Source organism: Cydia strobilella, chromosome 3 (assembly GCF_947568885.1).
Source record: "Cydia strobilella chromosome 3, ilCydStro3.1, whole genome shotgun sequence".
In the NCBI taxonomy this organism is placed as follows: Eukaryota; Metazoa; Arthropoda; class Insecta; order Lepidoptera; family Tortricidae; genus Cydia; species Cydia strobilella.
The window spans coordinates 19,612,016-19,633,595 of NC_086043.1; the positions used below are offsets into that span (position 1 = coordinate 19,612,016).

A 21,580-nucleotide genomic window follows, 5' to 3' on the forward strand; every position below is an offset into this window, starting at 1 on the left:
GGTCATTTTCTCATTTAACGCACATACTGCAAGAAATAAAACTATGAAAACGGATTATATCGCGTATATTGAATTTATAATACATCCCGACGTTTCGAACCCTTTACAGCGTTCGTTTTTTATCGCGTATATATATATCTTTACTTGAAAATAATTGTAGTGTACTAGCCTTATGAACCGATTTTGCATGTACAACCAGCCTTAAAGTTTGTAGTCTATGATTGTTCATTATTTTAGTATGTGGGTATTTTTGCACTTTGTAATTTTTCCTCAGTCACCCGTTGATCACGAACGCTGTAAAGGGTTCGAAACGTCGGGATGTATTATAAATTCAATATACGCGATATAATCCGTTTTCATAGTTTTATTTCATGAGTAACTATCGCGGTAACCGAAGACAATATTATGCACATACTGCAAGTTAGAGCTCTTTCCCACTGACGTCCAGTTTTTTACGGGATACGGTTACGGGATAAGGATTCCGTTTTAGTAGTATACACCCCAGGCCAAAAGTATGGAAACAAGTTTGTATTTCAATAGAAAAGTGTGATGTTTTATGCGATGGATTTTATACTACTCATTGACAATTTGGTAAAAATAATAATAGAACATTTTAAAAGTAATTTACTCTGGCTGTGATAGTTGCCAATTCAACATTTTGTCCTGTAATTAAAGGGTAGGTATAATTATGTAACTTTTTCCCACTTTATTTTTTTAGCTTTTTGATAATATTTTAGGATGTTTTGATATTAAGCGTGTATTTTTAATCTTTTGGGTTTGCCTAATGTAAGTCTTAGTTTACAAATATATACAACAAAGATGGAAACATGACATATTAAAGAAAACAACGTTGTTTCCATACTTTTGGGCTGGGGTGTACGTGCTAATATAGTAACGTTCACACGAACATTCTGTTTGCGGGATCCTACACGCATACTACAGAAAACGGGATTCTGCAGAAAACCGTATCCCGTAAAAAACTGGACGTCAGTCAGTGGAAAAGCGGCCTAAGTAAGCGGCTCACGCTCCTCAGCAAAGGTGAGTTTATATTTGTTACTGAATCTTCATATTTAAGTAGGTACCTACCGGAAAAAAATTTGGTCATGACATCATATGAATAAATAAAAACTCGATGCAATGAAACGGGTGAACCGTTTTTGATTTAACATGTCTAAAAATCAGCGCTAGAAAATCTGCTTTGATGTACCATCGCCATTTTGGCTAGTTCCACTGATGACAAACGAAGCTTAGTGTTTTAATGGAAAACAAAATTACAAATAATAACTTATTAATTAATTGTTCAATGGAAATATTTTACTTTAATAAATTACTTATCTTCAAATCTTCGAGTTTCAATTCAATGTATAAGAATGTCGTTTTAAGCGATTGCGTTTCTCTTAGAGAATAATAACTTATCAGCTAAAGACGTCTTCAGACAGATAGGCGTACTTCAAGCCTGATCTACGGATCCCAGACCGAAGGGTAAACGATATCCCAGAATAATGGGCCACATTAGTCTCTTAGACGACTTAGACCATGGTTCACCCACAGGCGTAACACATGGGGAGAAGTTACGTCGCGCACCGCTGCGTTGTACGATCGAGTTTTGCTTAAGGCCGGTTATCGCAGCAGTTCATGTGGATAATAAGAAAGGAAGTTTAGTTTAGTGGGGCAGTTTAGCCTAATACTAACTTAAAAATACACCAACGTTATACAATTCATACATCCAAATGCGGCTAGCCGCACCGCATTGCACCGTGTGATTTGTGCCTAACAGGAACAAAATGAATGGCACTACTTAATGGCCTTGAGACTGTAGCTGTCTATTGATTTCAAACTTTATTGGCTTATTGATAAGGTACACGTTTGCTTGCGGCCGGGGATTAGCTAGATTGATATAACTGTTTTGCGCACATAAAAATATATCCGTTTAGTAGGGAATTTGCCTCTCATATGACTTAGCATTAAGTCCTTAGCTTGCATCGATGCCATGCCATGCAGTCCATGCTTGCGGCCTGATCTTCCTCGCGTTATCCCGGCATTTTGCCACGGCTCATGGGAGCCTGGGGTCCGCTTGACAACTAATCCTAAGAATTGACGTAGGCACTAGTTTTTACGAAAGCGACTGCCAGTGCCATCTGACCTTCCAACCCAGAGGGGGAACTAGGCATTATGGTTTGGTCCTATGTTTTACCGGTACAGAATGCCATCAACCATTTACCTATTGTGTTTTGTGAAATGATGTAAAATAGGTACCAAAATTAGCAAAAATATACGAAAAAAACGACTTATGTAAAACATGCGATATCGAAAATTACAGGCGAAATCGTTAATTGTTATTTACCAGTCAATTTTGGCAAAAGCGTTATTTTACGGATGATTAAAAATATTTTAATGAACTGTGCTTTCGGAATGAAGACAACGAAATGAGCATTTTATTTTAATTAATCACATGTATGCTTTCATTAAATGCGGTGACATTTGATTGGTAATATTACCAGAGATTTATTTATTAATTAAATTATTATGTCATGAAATTCCTTTAGGAATGCTTCTTTATGTTTTTATTGATATATTTATTGTTAATTAATAGGATATTTTCATCATGGGGATATGGTTTTTACTAAAGAAAAAGCATTCCTCGTGATTATTTAGCATAATTTTCATAAAATTTAGCTGAATTTATGTACATTCCAATAACTAGAAATCACAACATTCTGACAATGGGTTGTATTTAAAAGGAAACAACAATCTTACTAGACTATATATCTAGTGCCTACGATCTTAAATTACTTCTATATAAAGTATAATAGATTGTAAAAAATAGGAGTATCAAAAGTAATGGATCGGAGCCTTTTCCCACTGACATCCAGTTTTTTGCGGGATACGATTTTCTGCAGGATCCAGTTTTAGTAGTATACGTGCTAATATAGTAACGTTCACACGAGCATTCTGTTTGCGGGATCCTGCACGCATACTACAGAAAACTGGATCCTGCAGAAAACCGTAAATAACTGGGCGTCAGTGGGAGAGAGCTTAATACGCGTCAAAATAATACTTTGTAATACATAAATAAAAAGTATCAACCGCTCTCTGATAGCTTAACGAAAAGATATGTCCCTGTATTGTATGTAGTACAAATTAGACTGCATGTGACGGGTACTTGAAAGCAAACAGTATCTATATCTCTATTTAGAAAGTAATTTCAGTGTTAAATACTTTTGGAGCGTCGGGTCATCCGCTTCCATTGATGCTCACTTTACTAACCGGACCACCTTTTTAAGAGTTTTCTGCCCCAATGTACCCACATATCGGATTCCGAGCACGCGTATCCTGCTGCATCTCGAAGGATGCCCGATGCCCGTCCGAGACGTGCGTGGACTTAATCATCATTAAGGATTCCGATATTAATTGCGTTGCGATCAAATGTGTCTGGTTACTTCTTCGTATGAAAATAGATTGTCAGTATCAATTGACGCTGTTTATTTCATTTAAGAGTTACATGAACCTAGCCGCCGCCATGCCATCGAAGTAACGCTCTCATATTAAAACGACAACCTGCTATAACATGAACATTTAAGTAACATTAGTTTTTGTTGCTAAAAATTGTAATATATACAAATAAATTGGAGCGGGTAGAAATTTTATATGCAATACGTTTACGCTCTATTTTCTTTGTGTTAGAATTTCTAGCAACGAAAACTAGTAACAGGCATGCGTCGGCATATACATATAAATAGTTTAAAAATAGTTTAGCTTTAATGTTATTTGTATTGAAACATCGAATGAAAGCCCAAACCCACGTTCAATTTATCTAAATTGTCGATCCTTTAATCAAATCCTTTTAAATTCAATAAGAAAACATATAAATCGACATGTTATAAATAGGTACTGACTGTTGACCGTATTTATCGATATCGATAAAAACAAATATCAAGTATTGCGCCCTAGGGATATGGCACAGTGCGTCCGATTCGCACGTCGTACATAATACGCGCATAGCGTTGTCTCGTTCAAACTTCGGAGCGACGTGCGAATCGGACGCACTGTGCCATACCCCTTAACGCCAAACGAAACGTTAAAAAAAATACACTTCTTTTTTTGGGCAGCTGTGTAATAATTATTGGAGTGACAAATGTAAAGGAAAATTCACGTGGTCATAATCATATATGGCTTTCCATCACAGAAGGGTCCTTATGCTTCTAAGGCAATAAGGACGTTTCCATCTGAAATTTCAAAACGAATTGTAACAGAAAATTCCTTATTGCCGACTCTTCTCTGACAGAAAGCCACATATTCTTTATTTTCGTTTGGTGTTAACAATTAACGATTATCGACTTGGCTACGTTTGCTGGTATTAAATTGGTAGGTAACTTAATGTTGTAACCAAATGCCCAAATTTCAAAAGTTGACGATCTATCATCAAGTCATTAAACTAAAATAACGCATTAATCACCACAATTATTAATCAAAAGGCTATTCAATTTGATTCATATCCTTACCATATTGGCGTTTTGTTTGTATGGTATTTATAATAGACACTTGTTTATCACATATATTTAATCAGCAATAATCAATTCTACTACAGTTTATTCTAATACAATATATAAATTCTTCGTCTATTTCGTTTATTGCTTATATCATAATTCCTAAGTAACAAGCGTTTCAAGTGAACTTAATAAAAGCTAGTTAAATCAGTTATAAACGCTCCAGATTGAATTACGCGCGAACTAGGTGAAGAAAACCGTATTTCATATTAAAATAAATATATATTTTCTTTTCCAAGTTTACTAGGTAATTTCCAGCTATTATATTTATGAAGGGATCTTATTACAAGACTTCTATAATTGGAGCTTTGTACTGAAATTATAATTAATAACCCTTCAATTTGTAGGTACAATTTCACAGTAGGTTGTTTTAGCCTGAAATGCTTTTATTTACCTGTAAATAAAAATAAAATATAGAGAAATATGTTAAAAGTCACGAACATTTAGGTATTCTTATTCAATGTTTTGGTAGGTATGGGTCACGACCTTAAACATTTGAGCATTACTCTCAATTAAAAGAAGCTTTGTTCTTTAAGCATACCTTAACTTTTTGTAACGTTTTCTTTCATGCCCCATTACATGTGATACTCGCATTTCGTTTAGGAAGATTATTTTAAATATACGATACGATACGATATTACTAATATTTTACCCCATATCTCATAAACCGCTATCGTTACCGAGCATGATTTAATAAAAATCCGACAAAAAGTCTCTCAAACTATGTTTTATTACAACATAAATGGCTATATTAATATCTTCGTAATCCTTTGCGAAGGCGAGTGGCAGCCTTAGATAAAGAACACTTATATAAAAGGACACATCTTAATAGCGAATGCTTGACGAATAAGACCTTTTGATGGCGGGTAATAGAGTATTTATCAAGGGCTTCGTGTCATGAACCCGACTGACACTTCCCGACAAACGGTTATCGTTATCCCACTAATACTGTATTGTTGGAAAAGTGGTCGGTGTTTTTCTTTCCAGGCTCTTATTTAGCCGCAAGTTGAAGACTCGTCAATTCTTACTTTGTTTAACAGTTTATTGTAAAAACGGTTTTATAAAAACAATACTGTATCGTTTGTCTTGCAAATTTACACCAGAAACTAGGTATACCTGGAACGAGAATTATTAATACTTTAAACCCGGATATTTTATTTCATCTCATATAAAATATCACGTTATAATGGATAAAAAAGTCATGTCTACAATATTAATTAGTGAGTTCATTATAATTACTTTACTAAGCGGTTTGAATAGGTGAAAGCCATTTTATTTTCCTTACTCTCCACGCCAAAGTTACATAAATACACGGCACCTACCAGTAAACAAAAGAAAAGCAACATAATACCTTGGAATCCCTTTAATTGTGGCTTTCCATTACTGAAGGGTGCTTAAGTCCTTATAAAAGGACGTTTCCATCTGAAATTTCAATAGAAATTCTGACAGAAACTTCTTTATTGCAGATGTCTGAAGCATAAGGACCCTTCTTTGACGGAAAGCCAAAATTAAGCTACTAATAACTCTGCAACGACTTGAACAGAACAAAGTGGAGGAGCCTGTCATTATTAACAACATATTTTCATAGATATTTGCCATTAATGATGACCACTCCCACACTTTGTCATTGCAAATGCCATGCATAGTTAGCTTGGTCTTACTCTATACGAAAAACAATTTAAAAATATCTTAGACGTAAATATCTTGTATTATCGATAATTCTATTCCATGGTGGCGCATCTCTAATTATAGGAATTAGTAATTCAATCAAATGATTTCATTTAAGGCTGACAGCTCGGGGCGCCCTGGCTCAGAATTTAATGGACTTTTTTTAAGATCTATAAAACATTTAAGTAATTTGACACGCGTTTTAGGAATTGCTCCCTTTGGGGACTAAGCTCCTTAGCATTTAAAAAGTTTATTTCAGGTTTTTGGTACTTTAGGATGGCTGGGTTGGAACAGGAGTTTTTGTACTTATGAAGAATCGGACGGAGTTAATTTTGCACAGACTTTGCTGTTATGGAGTGTGAAAGTGCGACTATAAAAGTCATATTCCTATGAATATAAGACGTTTGCATGTCCACAATTTGTTACTTTAAAGTCGATGCAAATTCAGCTTAGACGGATGTTGGAACGGTCGAGTTCACAAACAAACCTTACAAGCTAACGCTCCAAAAATGTACATACAGTGGAATCCGTTTCTTATGATTCCACTTATACCAAAGATAGATATAACTCCGTAATAGATGGATACAGTCTAAGGAAAAAACCTGCCTCAAAAAAAAAAATTGATTCTCGATCAGAGGGCGCTACTAGCTTTGGCCTACTGTCGTATAGATGGCGTTGACGGATTTGTTTGTTATTTAACAATTTTACCGCATATCAGTAAAAGAACATGGGTCAAAATCATAAAAATAATTAATGCAAATAAAAAAATCATTTATCCATATTTAAATACATTTTATCGTATTTTTATAAATCTTTATTTTTAGTTTTAAAGTGTGTCGATAGATGGCAGTAAATTTACTGTGGTTACAAAATCTACTATGACAGTACCGCTATCTTATTATATCCTCTTTGCTTATACTGACCAACCGCTTACAATGACGTAATTACTGTGCGAAGTTTGGTTTTCATATAAAATTCTTTGTGAGAAAGTCGGATAAGATGACTTCGCTTATAGTGACAAATCGCTTACTATATGACCTATAAATCCTATTTTCATGAAATTATGTCCAGTTATTTATGTGCATTCGCTGGTTTTCGTGGTCATACCCATCCACACGTCTTTCCCTGCGAGGATGTTTGGTTTGCGCGGCGTTTTAGTTTTGATTCTCAGTGACGTGAAGGTTAATAAAATTCATCTGTGACAAAGGAATTTGAGATTAATTTGGAAAAAGTTACAAAAATAAGAAGTTACTCAACTATGCTTTATATGACATCCGCTTAGTATGACGTGTTTGTTCCCTTCGATGTCATACTATGCGGATTCTACTGTATTTACACGACCTTATTCTCAGTGTCTTAGAGGCGTGTAAATATATTTTCGGAACGTTGGTTTGTAAAGATATTTCCGCCCAATTCGAACAAGCATTGATCGATTTTTCAGAAGCTGAAAAATCGATCCATATAGGTTTTATTGTTGGTAAGATTCGTATTTGAGTGTTTTTTATTATTATATTTTATAAGTGATTCCAATTGCATTCCTTATTTTCAAATTTCGATCTGATATCTTTATAAAGCGCGATGCGAATAAAACTCCTAATAAACGAATCTCGGACTATAAAGGATTTGCCACACTGGATGCGTTCTGCGGGCAGCGGTCAGGTCAAACCCGCATTATGTATGAACAACATTGACAGCGACCTTTGAAGAAGAACCTGACCGCTGCCCGCAGAACGCATCTAGGGTGGCAAATCCTTAATTCTCCAAGCTCTCGGGAAGACGCGAAAATAGACTCCAGGGAAAATTAGTGAAAAATATTAAAGTCCATAATTAAATTAGTCGCTCTATGCGGGGGGAGGTGGGGGCGCGACGCGCGACTGATTGATACGACGTTCGGTAATATTGGAACTGGTAGTTTACTGTCCCGGATCGGTGATAAAGTTATGATAACCCGGTGTTAAGACGGGGCAAATAATTAATTTTCGTAAACCAGGAAATTAGAAGGGAACAAAACATAAGTATACATAACACTTTGAACTCTCGCATTTTGTACACATAATTAATGGAATAAAAAAAAAAAATAATGGAATGTAATCGCATTAGACCCGGTAATGACATTAATTAAAACATAAGTAGATAAAATAAAGCTTTGTAAAAAACTGGCTGTCTTCGGTGAAATAAAAAAAAGTCGCATGCATATATTTTTTCACTTCAGCAGCTCGAACAAGCATTCTTTCGTCACTCCCTGGAGTGAGGAAAGTGCGATTTTCCTCACTCCAGGGAGTGACGACAGTGCGACTTTCCTCACTTCAGGGAGTGAAACAAAGTAGCTTTAATTTAGTGAAGGTCATGAACTGCCACTTCATACTTCGGGGTCTATTACAAATTCGAAATACATTTTAACCTCTAATATGTTCTCACTACTGAGGTGAAAAATTATGTATGCAACACGAGAGCAAAGTTATTTTACATCTCGTGTTTTTGAGTCCCTCGCTACGCTCAAGATTCTAACTTAGAATCACTCGCTTCGCTCGTGATTCAATTATAGAATCTTTCGCTTTCTCGGGACTCACAATCAACACTCGCAAGAAAAACCAACTTTCCTCTCTTGTTGCACAAATAACTAGTTCCTTACCCAGCCAGTTACAGTTAACACGATCGCTAATGTTTCCTTTAGCCGAGTCATGCCGATAATCGAGTCAGACGAGTCGGGCCGGCGTTGAATAACTTATGAATTCGATTCAACCTCATCGATTCCTGTGTGGTTCCGAGTTACGCTCGAGTTTGCGGCTCAACTTAACAAGTGGAACTCCGTAATTACAAACACTTAGCGGTCAGTCGGACATATCATCCGTGAGAGACCTCCGGATTACAGAGATCACCGCATTAGCGAGCCTATACTGTTAAGAAGAAAGGTAGGTAAATACCTCTCCGATGATCTGTAAGTCATATTAAAAATACAAGATCAAAGGCATATTACTTTTACAATGAACTCAATGAAGGTCAATACGTACTCTTGCATATTCGAACAATTCGATTCGATATTTGGAGTCGCGATTAGCTTCGTGGTCCGGCTTATCGGTATAATCGGCAAGCGATAGGAACCGCATCAGTGACTTGGAATGGCTAATACTGGCAACACTTTATCTGTTCCGTTTTAAAAATGGAATTTCATTCAGTTCGGATTTCGAAGTTAAATTGGCAGTTCAATATTGAATGGATAAAGTTAGCCACGCTTGTCTTGTCATAGTTAAGAAGTTAGTGTTAAGGTAACATTCCAATTGCGACTACAGCAGCGTTGCAGCGAGAAACGGGAAATGCTGATTATTGATATTATGAGTTAAGGAGTTGAACTTTCTAATCACGACAGCAATGCAGCAAAGACAAAAACGCAATTTATCAAGGAAATTAACAGTAATATCGCGCACTTGTAACGCTGCTGCTGTCGAAATCAGAAAGTAACCTTAACTTAGTAAAGCTTCACTTTTACAGACTTTTTTATGTTTTAAGTTTGAGAATATTAAATTATTAACTACTATGACTTACCTACCTATATTAGATCTAATTTATTAATTCTAAATACAATGGACTTATTTCGCTGCCTTTATTTTTGACTTTGGTTTCACATGTTTTTTTTTCAGTAATTATATTTAATTAATCAAATTTTTTTAACAGTTTATCGCTGCCAGTCGCTAATGATTTAATAAGTATTTTATATGAATATTTATTAAATACAGATTAATGCATTTGATTTATATGCACTTAATTATTATAACACATTTAAATATAAGCTAATTAATCCGATTACAATGTTTTGTTAATTAAATTAAATATTTTACATTTGAAATATAATTTATTTTATTAAAATCTAAAACTCGTCATCCAATCAGCTTTCATTATCACAATTGTTTAATTATTTTAATTGAACGCCTATATACAGATTTAAAATTAATGAATAATGTGCCAATGAAATGGAATGTAAAAAATTTGAGAGAGTGACGTATATTATATCATTACGTTAATTTATAACAGGGCTTCCCAATCTTTTTCAGTCCGCGGCGCCCTTGCAAGTTTAAAATTTCGGCGGCGGCGCCCTATCCTAGCTTGGCTATTCGTAATAGATTTAGTACCACGGTGAGGAGGATTGCCTCACGGGGCGCCCCATAGGGCGCCGCGGCGCACAGTTTGGAAACCCCTGATTTATAATATTTAGCATTATATTTTTGCTCATAGTTTGTTCGTTTTCAAGAACAAAGTTCGGCAAATTTTGATTTATAGAAATTGATAAATAACTTTTGTTACTTTTTTTGCGTGTAGTACACAAACTAAACGGGTTATTTATAATTAAGTTATCTATAATTCTTTGTAATAGTTTTCTTAGTAGTATGATAAGCCTTTAGGCCTAGTTTTAGCTCATTTTTGTGACATATTTGTTTTTTAAAAAAAATTGTGAGTTAATCGACAATTTTTCCTTTCAAACCGACTAATAGAGGCGTATTCTGATTGTTATAAACAGGTTATGAATTTTATCCAGATTTGTTACGGATCTAACTGTTACTGATCTGTCAGTGTCAAAAGTGACGTCACAAACGTTCGACGACATCTTTATTGACATTTGGCAACATGACAGCCGTACAATATCATTTATTATTTATTAAGAAATATTAAATTCTCATAATTGAAAAAAATATCTAAATATAGAGTTTCAAAATGTAGAGACTGTGCAGAAAGAGAGAGATCGTGAAATGTATGGGATCCAATACATTATACGGACTCTTCTCTTTCTGCATAAACTCTACCATTAATTTAATCGATATTCGGAAAATGTCATAAGGAAACATTTGGAAACATTAATATTCGTCAGGCAATTAAAACAAGCAAAACCTTACATTAAGAGCACCCAAAAAATATATAGTAAGCAAGAAAGACATTTCCAAAAGGCATTTTCTAGTACTGCGGTGCACTTGATAAGGAGAAAAGAACGCAAAAAAATCTTACCACCAGCCAGGCAAAATTACCCTAACACTTTGACGAAGGATAATAGACTTATAGTGTTGGGAATAGGGGTGGGAATGAGTGAATAGAACAAATTGCACCCTCGTATTCTCTAGTTCCGGGAGCGTTGCCAAGTGAATTGCGCAGACATATAAATAAATAGAGGTTGCATTAAATTTTTTGAGATATTTAGACACTTCTTATTGTAACAAACAGACCAGTTCGAACGTACACTGGCATCAGAATTATATTTCAATCATGTTTTTTTTTTTTTTTATAAATATTATAGGACATACTTACACAGATTGACTAAGTCCCACGGTAACCGGGATTCGAACCCAGAACCATTGGCTTCACAGGCAGGGTCACTACCCACTAGGCCAGACCGGTCGTCAAAGTGTTTTTATGTTGTTTAGTTATAGTGCATATCGCTCGTACTTGTCCTTGTGTATTGGCGCGGACGCACGATAACTAAAATAACATGATTCAAATATCATTCTGATGTCAGTTTACACTCGAATTGGCCTGATATTTGCTTTATAAACATTGATTGGCACACGTAATAATTGGTGCCCTTGGGGGATCTACTCAGGTACTATGTCTGTAACTCGAACGCACATTTTCGTCTGTTTTTCGCATTGCATGCTAGAATGGCTCTTGAGTTGAAAAATATTTTTTCAGGCAGTAATGTTAAATGGCCTACTTTTTCATGTTCGGTCTCTCTCGCTAATGTAAAGGCTTTATGATTTGTTTTTATTGGATGTATTTTTTTTGTTGTGTCGGTCAAGTGTTTTTATGAAATGCTATTGGTTGTATAATGTACTTATACTACTAATTAACTTATACTACTAACTAACCGCAACTGGATGCGTTTAATTTTACGAGGCCGTGCCGTACAGCTACGATCGTGGCCCACAAATGGACTCGCCGAAAGATTAGCGCTGACACTTGGGTCGGGATTAGGCTGAGGCGAGCCAATTTCATGATAAACAGAAACACTGCAAATATGTTCTAATACTTCTAATTTAATTTTCCTTGTAATATTACTATGTAAGTTTATCACGAAATAAATGATTTATGATTATGATTATGATAAAAACGGAACCCTTATAGGATCACTCGTGCGTCTGTCTGTCCGTCTGTCACAGCCTATTTTCTCCGAAACTACTGGACCAATTAAGTTGAAATTTGGTATACATATGTAAGTTTGTGACCCAAAGATGGACATGTAACGTAAACAAATAAAATTTAAGCGTCCCCATGTCCATCCCTACCACTCTTGGGGGGGTAAATGAGAAAATTTAAAAATAAAGTTTTTCAAACTATATCGTGTTACATGTCAAATGAAAGAGCTCATTGTGAGAAACTGAAATATATATTTTTTATAATTTTAGGATAAACAGTTTAGAAGTTATTCAATAAAATATACAAACCCCCCCCCATTTATTCATTCCCCCCCCCCCTTTATCTCCGAAACTACTGTTTTGAAAAAATACACACAATAGTACTTGTCCTATAGATCACAGGAAACCTATTAGAAATGTGTAGTCAAGCGTGAGTCGGACTTAATTACTTAGTTTTTGATCCGACCCCTACGGGTTTTTTAAAGATATTTCACTTACATTTCACATAAAAATACATTGTTTAAATTGTGCAATGTACGGAACCCTTGAAACGCGAGTCCGACTCGCACTTGGCCGGTTTTTTAATTTCTTTTTTGTACAGAAAATTACAGACTCGTCTCCATTTGGTTATATCCTCCAAGGTAAATATATACGAAGGAATGGTGACTGCGATTAAGTTGGGTTCTTTGTTCTAAAGTTAATTGTTCAATCACTCGTCCCTCGTTCTCGTCAGGATCGTAGTCAGCCTCAATCGAAGCCCCTTAATAGCTTTCGTAAGTGGCTTTTCTTCGAAGGGCCTGCATTGCGTTATGGGGGGCTTTCGGGAAGACAGAGCAGCGATCTTCATATCATTATAAGACCATCACTTGTGAGGCCCTTATCCTGAGACTCTTCCGCACAATGTGCTTACACCACCACAGGGCGGACACGCTATACATCAAAAATCACTCGCGTTTCTATGGGTGAACGGCACGTTCGTACACGCGTCATGCGTCATAGTGTGAGTAAGTTGCTTAAAAATAGTACTGAGAGCACGCCAGAAGTTCGCCAGATTTCTGTCGCGGGGCGAGGTAATTCGAGTCGGGGAGGGGCGGTGCGTGGCCGTTCTGTATAACAATACCTATACTATTATATACTTATTCTGTGACACCACGTCGAGCTCGATCGCGCATGTGAGACGCGTACATTAGGCTCTTATTAAATTATTATTGAATGTAAAAGATTGTCTTAATTTAAATCTCGTTAGTAATCAATACTAGACTTAATTAATTTTTAACAAGCAGAAACGTCTGCGATCGATGCTATTAAGCTTAGAATAAATTTAAAAGTGGAAAAATTACTGCCTTGGGTGAGACTTGAACTCACGGCCTCTGGATCGATACTCCAGCGCTCTGCCAACTGAGCCACGAAGACGTCATCCATAGTCAGCAAATCTTCCCACTATATATAGATAGGTAGATGTCGCTAGGGTCCCCTAGACCCATATAGTGGGAAGATTTGCTGACTATGGATGAGGTCTTGGTGGCTCAGTTGGCAGAGCGCTGGAGTAACGATCCAGAGCCCGTGAGTTCAAGTCTCACTCAAGGCAGTAATTTTTCCACTTTTAAATTTATTCTAAGCTTAATACTAGACTTGACAAACGTTCATAAATAACGCCGTCAGATTCGAATAAAACCCTTATTATTAACTTGTGTACTACTCGTTTGAAGACGTTACATACAACCAGTCAGCGGGAATAAATTATTCCGCCTTCAGGCTTAAGGCTTCCCGGAATATCCATTCAAGAAACATTATGTGACCAATAACTTGGCCTAAAGTAAGGCCCGCGAAAGCGAAACGAGATAATGTAAACAATTTGACCGTCACAGAGATATATTGCGATAGCGAGTGAATATTTTAGCTATCTTTGAGGCTTGAGCTATATGATGGTAATAAAAAGTTTCGAATTTGATCTGGGTTTGTTATTGGTATAATCTGTCAGTGTTAAAAGTGATGTTTTTGGTTAAAGAAATGTCACTTTTAAAACTAACAGTAAAGTTCAGAGGGCGTCAACATTTGGGCACTCATTCTGTGATAAATTCTTTCCTGTTTCACAGTTTATTTATCCATTATTTATTTATGAAACAAGTTAAACAGCATAACATAATACCAAACCACTGCTAACTTACACAGAAAATTAAAACAAAAAGAAAACAATATACAATTAATCACAAATTACAATATTAAAATCAAAAAATAAATAATTAGCACATTTTACACTGTAGAAGGACGTGCATCCATCTTCTCACAAAACCTCAAATATTCATCACGCACAACCACCTGTCTGCCTGCAAAGAAATCACACTGAGAGGCTGATGCAAGGAGCGTATTCAAAAGGAGTAAAGAACGAACCAGAGGGGAATTCCTACGTGATGCAGTAAACGAAGCCGGGACTGCCAGGAGACAACGGTCACGAGGTCTGAAATCGATTCTGGTCCGTGAGGGAACGTACAGAAAAACGTACTAGTTGCTGTGTTCTGTAACGATTAATAATATATAAAAAAAATATGTTTTCAATCCCTAAAAGTTTGTTTACATTTTTTATCTCGTTACGTTTTGCTTTAGAAATGTACTACACTACAGTTGTGCATATTTAGAAGTCAGGCTTACGCTGGTTATCTGTGATGAAGCGTTGTGAACCTTCTCTGCATAATCTCTGCTTGTGTGCTAAAGTGTTGTTTGACATTTTTGTCTGTTTCTGTTAAGAAACATAGATAAAGCCTAGTTTAGATTCAATGCACAAGAAACGTTTTTTAGTACTAACTAGAATAAGTACTGTCGATACTGTCGTAGAACTATAAGGAACTATGAGAATAAGCTTTAAGTTCAAATAATACATTATTATGCAAATGTGTTGAATCTGAATCTGAATGAATTCATTACACCACATTTGCATAATAATATAAAGCCTTAGAGGTTCTAAATTGCGAACAAAACTATAACAAAATTTAATATGAATATAAAGGCGGGATTCCACCAGTGTGCGGCAGATCACGCATTTTAATACCTATACCTAGTTTTGAACTACTTTTAGTTCCAATAATACAAAAAACGTTTTTATATTAGACATTTCTTATAATTAATTTATTTTTTCTTAATGAATAAAATTTTTTTTTGTAAGTACGTGTCATGAAATAAAAAGCCAAATGCCGATGAAAATATTTATTGTCACATATTGTACATTACCTTCGACGACATCTTCAATCATACCACACTCAAACTCTATTAAATTCAAGGCCAGCAAACAACCATAATTCCTCACAATCCGCATGTCAATTCAAAACGACTGAAATCATTCCAGAACTCGTGGACAGACGTCGTATGTGCGTATTATACGGACGTACGGCGCGGCGGTGTTATCTAAACGCACCGGTTGCCTAAACGACAGATATAGTGCCACAACTAGTGGGCATGCGTCGTTTTAATACTGCGGTGTCGCCTAGACGCACCGGTTGCCAAAACGTTTCATTGATTACATGTGTCTCCTGTTTTCATTTCAATAAATCGATGGTAGTTCTGATTCCCGTCGCTTGCCGGCTGTATTCCCATGCCGATGTAAACTGTGACCAAGATGCTCTCGGTAATGATATTTTATGGCGAGAATTGGAAATTTCGGTCTCATAATCAGGGTACTTCACATTTGTATTATACTTGTCAAATTACATAGTTCCTGAGAAACTATGCCCTCGGCTAGCGATAAGAACAACAGAAGCCAAGTCACGTACTGCCAACATAACCGAACTAAGTTTAGCTCCATGGCCTGTTATACATTACTAATCTGTGCCCGGCCATCCTGACTTTATGGTTGGCCCGCTTGGATACTTGGCCGAATCTGTTTGAACCCTTTAGTGATGTATGTATGCACACAACAAAAAACATATAATTTTATGCATAATTAGATAAAATCTATTTGGTTCTGTATAATTATTTTGATCGTAAATTAATACACTTTCCGTTGTTTTATTCAAATTTGCGCAGTATTTAAGTTTAAAAAATTACATTTCTTTTAAGACGAAATGGCGGAAAATTTGGAAAAGTTGATGATTTTAGGCGGTTTTTTCGGGGTTTGCAATTATTTATATTTAAAATCTTTATTATAGGTATATTACAAATAGTATAAATTTCTAATGGTAGTAAGATTTTTTATATCTTTTGCCAATAATTGTGTAAATTTACATAAATTATGATTTACCCTATGTAAACTAAACACTACAGTACAGACTAAACGGGTTATTTATAATTAATTTATCTACAATTCTTTGTAATAGTTTTCTTAGTAATATATAAAACTTTAGGCCTATTTTTAGCTCATTTTGTAGGTATGACATATTTGTAAAAGGTAGTTTGTTTTCTGAAAAAAAAAGGGTTTAGGGTCAAGGATCAAGAACTTTTGACTTTTTTTCTAGAATTTAATGCTAATAATGAGCATGGTTTTGTCGCGCGAGTGACTAAAAACACGTGAGCTAAGGCAGAACGCACTGCGATTAATTTCTTGCGGTTTCAGTCTTTTAAGTGCGTGCGCTTATGAGACTTGCCGTACGTGACACTTTTCGCGGTTCTGAAACCGCAAAAAAATAATCGCAGTGCGTTCTCAGCCTAAACCGTAAAATGAGTTTAAAAGTATCAAGTATAGGGTATTTGACTGTATTTATAATAAATTATTTTACACCATGCATGAAATAAAGCACCAGAAGATTCAATTCAATTCAATTCAACAAGCACTTTTAAATTAATAGAGTAACGTAGACAGCAGTTATTTTTAGACACAATTTCTACTTTAAATTTTGTAAAAAACTATAATGAGTAGGTAATTTGATTGTGACTAGCATGTGATGTGACGCTAGTGTTTCATATAAATTCCATAGTAGCAAAATCGTTTTGACAGTTCGAAAAAAGAAACTGATTTGACTAGTAGTCAAATACCATAGACATAGTATATACAAGTAGTTATAGACGCGCCACCGAGCGACCGGGGGTAAGAGAAAGAATATTCATATAAAATTTGGGCAGCATAGGATTTTTTCTCTTTCACTCTTATAAATTTCGGTATTTCGCCATCGCCTCCTACCTATGATGCCACCCGGTCGGTGATAAGGACAAAGCATGGCATTATTTTCTCTTTCCTCTAATAGGAATCGCAATAAGACTATCTTTCTCTATCAAAAAGTGTCAGACCCTTGTCAAATACCCTATTGGTTCGATATTAGAACAAAATGTCAGCGGTCACTCAGTTCTCAATCGATAGTTGGGTGTGTGCACACAAGGTAATTGGCAAACAATGTCAAGGACAATCGACAACAGTGAAACTACATAAACTCATAAAGAATCCTGTTGAGTCGTATATAACCTTAAAGAATAGTATGCCATCATTTTCTAACTCCGCCTACATCAGCAGTTCCACTCCACCAAATATCCCTTTCCGAGATAAAATGCTCGAGTTACTGTATAAAATATACTTAGTCAAGCAAATCTTGTCAGTAAATAGGAACAAAAAAAACTATACTCATCCTTTTCTTTTGGGTGCTAGTACTAGTGTAAGACAAAGATAGTTTGATTCTCTCTGTCTATGTTTGAAATGAGACAGTCCTTTGACAAACTATATACAAATTACTATTGGTTCTCTGGATTTTTTCAGGATTATCAAATTATCAGCTGTGAAGTCATCTAGGGAAAAAGAGGAAGAATAAAACTAAGATCCAGACAAATTAAGAACACAAAGATCCCAACAAAGAACCTCCTTACAAATATTAAAGCTAAAAAAAAAAACAAAATGGTGGAAGTGTTACCCGCACGTGCTAAGCTTTGTCCCAACCCCGTAACCGCTGTCACCCGCATGACGGCTCACATTCCAAATAGCAGATGTTCGAAATAACGGAAATCTGACAAAATCTCGGAAGTAACCCCCCATTGTGTCACGTGGGCCGTGCAAAGACGTGCATGGTGTCCATTTTGCGATAATCAATTCTTTACAAATTATTCAATTACATAACTTAATTTCTTTTTAGACTTTTTAGACGACTTCCCAAAAAAGGAGTTTTTGTTTTCAGGGTTCATCTTTGTACGTGGTCATTATGACTATAATGAATCATAACCTCATGACCTTCCGCAAATTCTTTCGTTTAGTTAATAAAAAAGAAAGTTAGGATTTTGCTTGTAGTATTATCTATATAATCTGTGACATAGGTGTATTAGGACATTTTGCGACATTTTCTCTGATCGCTTTGCCCATAACAAAAACGTCACAGGAACGTAAATATTGGGCAACCGCAAATATTCCCCACAGAATAAACAAGAAAATAAAGTGTGGCCGGATTTAGATGAGCGTCATACGCTGCCAACACTTTAAAGGTACCGTTCGGATCCAGACTACACCAGCAATATGCAGCGGGATATTGCGTGACGCGACAGCGCGCAAATGTGAAAGCACATGTGACAGCATCGGTTTTGATTTTGACATTTGCGGCAGTAATGTCGCGCTGCAATACTGCTGTAGTAGACTGCATTACAACAGGAAACGTCAAATTTGATATATTTTAAAATTGTCTTCGGTTACTGCGAATGTAAAACTATGAAAACGGATATCGCGTATATTGAATTTATTATACATCCCGACGTTTCGAACCCTTTACAGCGTTCGTGGTCAACCGGTGACTGTGACCGTGACCTGTGACATATTTATATTTATTTATTTTTATGTATTTTTCCTATTCACATCAGTATTCCTAGTATGTAAGTGAATTAGTTTTATACTGTAAACTTACATTGTTTTCAATAAATAAAGTGAAAAAAATAAATTAAAGCATATTAAGTATACATTCAATGTACGCGATATAATCAGTTTTCATAGTTTTATTTCTCAATATATATTTTTTCAATAAAATTACCTTTTTGACATTCCCTGCTGTAATGCAGTCGACTGCCGCAGTATTGCAGCATGACATTACTGCCGACTGTATTACTGCCGCAAATGTCAAAATCGATGTTGCTGCCCGTATTTTTAACATTCAGGCGGCAGCAACGCAGTAGACAGTAATGTTGCGCTGCAATACTGCATCAATAATGCTGGTGCAGTCTAAATCCGATCGGTACCTTAACAGCAACGTTCTTAATTGACCATTAATAGTCCTTAACACCTTGAAGTAAGGTTTACGAATGGTTGGTCAATTTAGTTTAAGATGTTCGAGTTACTCGCATTACCAAGTGGCGACTGAAATTAATGCCATCCCTTTCAATAGCGCTGGGTCTGAATAAGCATGAAAGAGATAGCATCATGACTTGCCAATTGGTAATATTTATTGGTAACAATATTCAGTGACCATCTTTGGACCTTATTGTCTTTGAAATAAGGCTAACGAAGGATCACGCACTTGTGTGTACGTTTGGAGCACTTGTATTTTTAGAACTAGAGCAAAAGGAAGATTTACAATATAGGGATCGCGGAATTCCTTTAGTGCCTAACATCGTCCATACTAAAAACGGGGCATAAAGCCAGGAAATTAGAAGGGAACAAAAGATGTTGCGCTTGGCGCGAAACTTGCGACGGAAGATACGTCCATCGCGGGGGTTTTTACCTTTTATCTCAATTACTCAGAAAATAATCTTTGTTTAAAATGTTGATGATTATATTATAATACATCAATTAGGACCACATTAATAATACCTACCGAAAACAAATAATTAGCAATTAGCAGTTTGTGTTGACAAAGATTTAAATGATTTAGGCAATTATGTTTTGAATTCTAATTTGATTTATCAATTTAAATTAATTGACTGAAAGTGTGGGTGTTCATTAGCGTGTTTGATATAATGATTATAATTAACAATTGTTTTTATTCATTAAAATATTTTGGTCACAGATTTTTCTGAAATGCAATTTGGCACTTAAGCGAACACTTTATACTTTTCACTCAAGTAGTCAATGAGTCTAATTAGTTTTTTTTTTACAGGTAAATGCCGATTTTACAGTGTTTTTTCGACAGGTAACGTAATATAATAAATACTAGACGTATTCGAGTAAGACAATCCTTATGCCCCCGGGGCCAAAGTAACGGGAAACGGCGGGAAACGCCGTTGATTATCGCGATAATCCCAGTGTGGCCGTATGAAAAACTTCGAATTAACGCGTTTCCCGTTAGTGTGGCCCTAGCTTATGAAAAACGTCGAATTAAGGCAATAATTAACGCGTTTCCCAGCGTTTCCCGTAAGAGTGGCCCCAGCATATGAAAAACGTCGAATTAACGCGTTTCCCGGCGTTTCCCGTTAGTGTGGCCCCAGCATTAGATAGTCTATTTACTAAATGAAAATGTTCTCCAACATTACTTAAGGGGCATAAGGGCAAGCCCATTTGAGCGCACCTACAACAGTTGCTACTTGCGTTTAGTGGCAAATGTGTGAACTCGCTATAAACACTAATCAAGTCACCAATGTGAAGACCGACCACACTCCGTCTTGACCTTAAAAGTTTTTTTATAACCGAAGCGGTCGAGTCATAACTTAAAAATGTCTGCATAAGTCAGATCTTCGATTACCCAGGATTGTTATGGATGTTTTGATCACACTTTAAACTGGTTTTCTCTATGACATTATGAAAAATGTTACGATGTCTGTGTGCATAGTTAACCTAGTTTTGCTGTCTGATATGAAGTGAACCGTAAATATATAGTGTTGGTCCTAAAGAATCACAGTGGCACTGATAAGACAAGATTCCATTTTATGTTGCATTTAATAATAGATTGCGTAACAAGGGAGCAAAATGACATATTTACGCCGTGGGCGTACTTACATTGAATCCCGATCGAAGCGAACGTAGTGACAGAGGGTTTTTTTTTGAAAATAATTTTTTCCCCTTTTTTCCTCACAAGTGTGATGCAAAACTTTGTTGTCCACGGGCGGTAGGTATGTACATAAATTACGAAATCATATTAATTAAGCCTTCGGCTTCGGGCCTCAATTCACCCTCTTTCCTAAATTATTATTTACCGCTCATAATACACAATGAACTATTTTGTGGTTTTAGATGAAGTAGGTTAAATATCAGGGGATGTTAGGTTGTTGTAAGCATAGGTAATGTTAAAATAGTTTTTAGTAGAGAATAACAAAAGCAGGGATCAACAAAAGCTGATAAAATAGTAGGCGTTGTTTTAGTAAACATCTCAATCAAAATGACATTAGGGAGGCGCCGCGCCGAAACCGGAAACCCGATCGATGCCG

The 21,580-nt window shown here is 36.0% G+C and overlaps 1 protein-coding gene and 1 non-coding gene across 2 annotated transcripts in view; both read left to right on the forward strand.

The window, feature by feature from the left end:
* LOC134756082 (syndecan) overlaps positions 1-21,580 on the forward strand; it is a 524,733-nt gene that overhangs the window by 114,721 nt on the left and 388,432 nt on the right. The window lies entirely within an intron of this gene.
* Trnav-aac (transfer RNA valine (anticodon AAC)) lies at positions 13,847-13,919 on the forward strand. The gene has a single exon. It is a non-coding gene; the product is annotated as a tRNA-Val (tRNA).